Genomic DNA, 6,752 nt, shown 5'->3' on the forward strand with positions numbered 1-6,752 from the left:
GCAATCTAACACACATTTCTCCATCTTACTATAGTCATGCCAAGTGACCGGAAAACTCATCCTTATGGAGCCTAACGTGGAGAACTGTTTTACAGTCTGATCCTCAGATCTTTCCTCAAAGCTTTAATGATTAAGTCTTCTCATTTTACAGGCCATAAAAGAGAAAGCAGAGCTGAGAAAATTTGCTGTTGAAATATACTTACCACCTGCATTAGGAACACCATGCCAATACCATGTTGAGCATTCATTCCTTTTAAAAACAACCGTAATACTTTAGACCCATGTTTACAAGCTTTAATCAGCTAATTGTTCATCATGCAACATGGCTTGTGTTTTGTAATATAGTGCATGATCATATTAGAAGTAACCATTATTATGCTAAACTGTGGTCATCAAGGGGAAGCACGTGGTCAGCAACAGAACCCACATAGGCTGGGGTAATTAAACAATGCTTAATGCTTTTGAGACAATGTGTGCAATAAAACGTTCCCCACACCATCACACCAGCAGCTACCATTGCCATCTGCTTTTATCAGATCAGTTACCTGTTCTTGGCTGACAAGAATGGAACCTGATGTGATCTTCATCAAGGCTGAAATTTTGTGTGTTCTGTTTATAATTCCCAAAGCATTTTGATTCAGCAGAACACTAGTAAATCCAAAACTGGCCAGTCTGATAGAGTTTCCTCAGATGCTGAGTAAAAACTCATCTAGAAAGTCATAAAAGACCCCAGAAAAACTTTATTAATACAGGTTCATCTAGCCTTAACTAAGGTCAGTGTTTAAACCCCCATATCAGAGGAAAGCAAAGAAGAACCTCTGCTATTAAAGGAGAATCATTTCTGCACATCTGACATTTGCCAGAAAAATCACCTGGATCATTTTCAAACCTCTAATTAAAGAACAATGAATCCCATCCCCGACCATAAAATTGTTAGGGAGGATGTAAGGCCATCTGTTCATGAGCTAAAGCTGATGTGTAAATGGGTTATGCAGTAAGATAATAATCCAAACCAAGTTCACATCTGAATGGCTGAATAGAAAAAAAAAACATTATTGTTTTTTGGGTGATATGATGATGACCCTGATCAAGTCGTCATCCCTACTTCTCTAAACACTGTACACTAAATGCGGGGTCACAGTTACAGGTGACCAAGAAAAAATATTGACTGGAACCCAATACAGGTGCTGTGACACAGCAGATCACACAGAAAACCTGCATGGTGTGTCTGATTTAAAGCAGTTCTGCAAAGAAGAGTGGAGATACAATGTCTTCACAGAGATGAAAAATCAAATGGATATCAAATTGAATAGTGTTTAGCTGCAGTCATTTGTACTACTGTGTAAACATGAATATGCAATAAAAAAAATAAAATCAAAAGACATTTTAACATCACTGTACATCTCAATAATTGGGTTGATTCTCTAAATTGTCCCCAGAGATAATTATTTCATGTTTTACACACTTTGGTTACATTAATGACAGAAACGGTAGTCACTCATTACACAAGATTCATCAGTTCACAAGGTTATATCAAACACAGTCATGGACAATTTTGTCTCTCCAATTCACATCACTTGCATGTCTTTGGACTGTGGGAGGAAACCGGTGCGCCCAGAGGAAACCCACACAGACAAGGGAAGAACATGCAGCTCCACACAGAAAGGACCCGGACCGTCCCACCTGGGAATCGAACCCAGGACCTTCTTTCTGTGAGGCTACAGTGCTACCCACTAAGCCACTGTGCTGCCCTGTCCCCAGAGATAAATTAAAGTGTGAGGTAAATGCCCTTGTGCCTAACGTTTCTAGGAAAAACACGACCCACAACAGCCAAGATTAAGAAAAAGTACTTAATCTGAATGAATACTTAAAGTAAATGTGTACTTTAAATGAATGCATGAATATAAACAAAGCAAACTGTCTCTGTATTGAAGATGGTTCCACCTAAAGCAGTAAGATATGCAGTAAACTTACCTTGCAGTTGTTTATGTTTGGACTGGCTTGTCTCACAAGGTGGTTACTCAGTACATGAATGACTGAAGTAATTACAAGTGAATGTATATCATATTTGAAACCTCTTTAAAACCACAATTTAATGACATTTTTATTTTTCTTAAAGTCTGTAAACGAACTTCAGCGTCCAGGGTTACTCACAGAGATTAGAATGTAGATCCTGACACCTAGTGGCAGATCTGTGTAAACACACTTTATTTTTTATACGAACTTAAAAAAGACGAGACCACAAGTAAAATGTTTCCTTAAATATTTAAAAAGCAACAACTAGCTAAAGACCAAAGAAGATCAAGTAGTCCTCCACAGTCCCCTGACCCCTGAGCATTCAGTATCACAAGATGCTCTTTGGAATCTTCATTGCACACTTTGTCGAATGCTATACTGTTTTTGTTGCTGCTGTATTGTTTATTCATTATTATTTATTGTTTATATGTTTATATATAGTGTTCCTTTTTTATTATTTAATTAGATGTATATATGTTGACACCTTCACCAAAAGAAATTCCTTGTACATCTGGTACTTGGCGAATAATAAAGATTCTGATTCTGAACAGTGTGAAATCATGGTGGGAGAAGTTTTTTATGAGTCGACTGGTCTGATCAATTCTGTTTTCTTCAAGGTCATGAGGACGGCTGGGCATATGTGCATCATTTACCCAGAAACTACTTCAGATGTCCATGTCTTCGTGGGTCAGAAAGTTTTTTTTAATTAGTGTATACTTTAATCATTTATATTATACACAGTAAATGTCGGTTTTTTGTACTTTTTTGTGACAATGTTATATCATCACATGCCTACTTACTATAAATGACAAGAAAGTATTCAACAAAAAATACACAAACAACAATGTTTTTTTTTATCAGGATTGTGTTATTTTTTTAAAGGCAGCAAGATAACTTTATTCATGGCAATGAGAACAGGCACTCCAGTGGTAAAACAATCCTGTACTTCCATTAACATTGTGTTAGTTTTTCTACCTTCAGTGTCAATTAATACTTTCATATAAACAGATTTGCAAGTTACATCATGAGAACTTTTAACTGATCTGACCTCAATGCTGAACAATATATTAACACTTTAACTACAGAGTTAAGCTGAGCATACACTACTTTGAGACACTGGTTGTGTGCTGGTTAACTGGAAGAAAATTGGTTTTTAGAAATGGTAAATTACTCAGTTACTCAGTAAATGTGGTCATGATGTAAATTTGTTATGTCTAGGTGGTTTTATAATAATCACCAAATGGACACCGAATGGACTTCACTGAGCAAAATGCAGCAACACATAAATGTTGATCAAGATTGGCTCAGTACCAATTATTTTTCATAGATGACAAATGCCAAGATTATATTAGTAAAACATTATAGTCCATGTTCCCCCAAAATACAAGACAGGGGGATGCAGCTGTTGGGAAAGACAAACAGTCCTCAAAATGATTCAGATTATCCTGGTGTCTAGTGTGACAGTTTCTGAATATTTTGGGAATTTAGAAATAACGTAGTGTACACCCAGCTTAACACAAAGTAAAAACAGTTGTTTAATATCATCTCCTGAATACAGATGCTGAATGACATTATAGGCTCACAATTCCAGCAAAGTAACCTTACAATAATGAGACTGACATAAACGGAGGAAATGAGGTAGGCTTTTGCTGTAAACAAAATCTGTACTGTAAAAAATAAGACATTCACATAACAGTAAAAAAATAAAATATAAAAAGATTAGCAATGCATGATTATGTATAATTTAAAGAGGTAGTTGCTTACAGATCAGTACGTGTGTGTGTGTGTGTGTGTGTGTGTGTAATCAGCAATGTGGAGGTGTTGTGGCAGAGTTAATGGTGCAGTCTTCAGTTTAATTATTTGTTCCAGTCCCTGAGAGATGATCATCCTGAGAGGAGTTGTGTAAAATGTACAAATGTATAAAAATATGCTGTATAATAAACTGTGCTTATGATTTGGTCTTGTCATTTTCCTTTCTCTCGGGCTGTTGTATTCTTGATTGATCGTACACAATAAATATATACGAAAAACATGTACAGTTGAAACACTGCATGTCACGTTAGTGTTGAAATTTTGTAGTAAGATCAACACTGAAACACTCCCACAATCTTAGTCATTTTAGCTCTACACTATCTTTGGTATATACATCCATACCAAAATATATATGATTATGTACTTTACAAACATGGTAGATAATGTATTTTCTGTAATATAAGTTCCAGTATGTAGGACACACTACCTCACATCATCTCTGCTTTGTTCTTTTTGTAAGAGTTGTTTAACACAGTAAACTCACTATCTACAGCCAAACTACATGTTTATGTGTCATGGTAACAACACTACAGAGCAGCGGGTAACTGAGTCAGCTCCTCTAACATAAGTTAATCCAGCAGTTTTTTTTATGTTGACTTTACTGAAGTTTGCATTGCAGGTTGTCACTGTGATATTTCCAGTTGTTTCTTAAGTTGGGTAAAAGTAAACTATTCCAATAGCTTAATTTCTCTGTCACCGAATATTCAGAGAACAAAAAAATACATTATAAATGGAGCTAGTAGCAAGTATTATTAGTCTTCCTTCTACATAAGATGTAATCTGGTATAAAAATAAGTCTGACTATATAATAAGGACATTAATTAATGTTAAATGATTAAATGCTGTTACTTTTACTCTATGATAATGTTGCTATATCCCTTTAAAACTAATAGAGTAGCATGGCCACCAAAACCCTCTAACAAATCTGAAAAAAAGTTTTAAAATCTGGAAAATACTGCAAAAGAAACCGACTGATTGATTTGTCACCACACAAGATTAACAGTTCAAGCAATCAATAAACAAGCTTTTTTCTTTTTCACATTCAATATTGTCATGGGTTTTGTGCCAGCTAAAATAATTATGAACATACACACACACGCTCAACCCCACGCAACACCCTTCTACTAACAAGTGCCAAGATGGAGTTAGTAAATACTCTTATAATAAAGACATTACTTCATTACACCCCTTCTTCTATAAGTTATTTTATGACTAAGGTCCCAAAAGCAGAGACTTTACTCAACACTCACTCTAGTACCTCAGCTAGTACCTCAGAGGTTAATGTAGTAGACTAGTGATTATTATTACTATTATTACTGTTATTTATTATTATTATTTATCCAGATTTCCACCCAGAAAACAGATTTAGGACTCAAGTGACATAAAATTCTTAATCCAGTTAAACTTATGACATCACATCAAAAATTTTACAGTTTGTAATTCATACTGTGACCTCACAATGTACCAACTTTACTGTTTCTAATTTAAATTTTGACATCACAATGTACAGGATATACTGTTTCTAATATAGATTGTGACATCACAATGTACAGAACTTACAGTTTCAAATTCAAATAGTGACATCAAATTTGACAAAAATTACAATTGCTCATTCAAACTGTGACATCACAATATATACGAAATGTACCATTTGTAATTCAAATTATGACATCACAATATACGAAATTTACAGTTTCTAATACAAACTGTGACATCATAATGTACAGAATTTACCATTCAGATTGTGACATCACACAAGCATGAGAGTAATTCTATACATTAGACAAGCATGAAAGGGAACAGAAAGGGATTTATTTAGAAAACCCAATTAAATTTGTGACATCACACAAGTATAGTAGTTGAAGAGGAATCTGGATTTCTCAAACCAAGTAAAAATTTTAAAAAAAACAGGATTAAGAAAGAACAAAAGGAATTTAAAATTATTTATCCAATTTACCTTTACCAGAGTCCATTATAAAAAAATAGACCTGTATGCCTTAAGCATTATATTCTAACAATAAACATGCTAGTGAGTGAAAACAGTAAAGTCTCTGCTATTAAACAATAAAAACCAGTGTGTCCAGGTATAGAGAGATTTGTGTCTCTATTTGGTTAATAAATGAAAAAGCATCAGTTCTTCAGACAGTGAGAGAATGAAAGAGGGCAATAAATGTGTGATGCTGAGATGTGAGCTTGATATAGATTTAACTCACTGACTTTCCATTTTAAAAACTGCATCTATTTCATCTAACAAATCTTCCTATACTCCAACCTTAATCATAAACTCTTCAAAGCAGATATATTATTGGTTTATATTATTGTTAAACTAAAGTATGATCAGTCACTAAGGAAATGAGATTTACACTATAGATACAATAACTTTAAATATACGTACATGATTTAATTTAAGCTTAATCTCAGTAATTATACATCACTCCGAATAAAATTCTAATACTGAGCCATTAGCATCTGAAGGTTAGCATGCATCAACATGTGCCTGCACACACACATACACACACACACACAGGCTATCAACACATTTTCCACTAAACCTAAATCCAATTAAACAGACTTATTGATGCATTTAAATGTAAAAATCCTCATTACAATGTTGTAAATTCCCTTTTAAACAGTGGTAATATACAGTAGATGTAAAGATGTACCACAAGGACAGTCATAATAACTACATAAATATTATCAGTTATTTCAATTAATAATGACTTTAACAATTCAAATTGTAATTTAAGGAAACTGGAACAGTTTGTGAAATGCTAATGAATACAAAAGTGATACTTTGTAAACTGTCTTTTTCATTTTGTTATCATCATCGATTTTATCCTGGTCAGGGTTGCGGCAGGTCTAGTTTAACCAGGAAACACTGGGCACAATGTATAAACACCCTGGACAGGGCACCAAACCATTGC

This window comes from Trichomycterus rosablanca, chromosome 9 (genome assembly GCF_030014385.1).
Source record: "Trichomycterus rosablanca isolate fTriRos1 chromosome 9, fTriRos1.hap1, whole genome shotgun sequence".
Classification (NCBI taxonomy): Eukaryota; Metazoa; Chordata; class Actinopteri; order Siluriformes; family Trichomycteridae; genus Trichomycterus; species Trichomycterus rosablanca.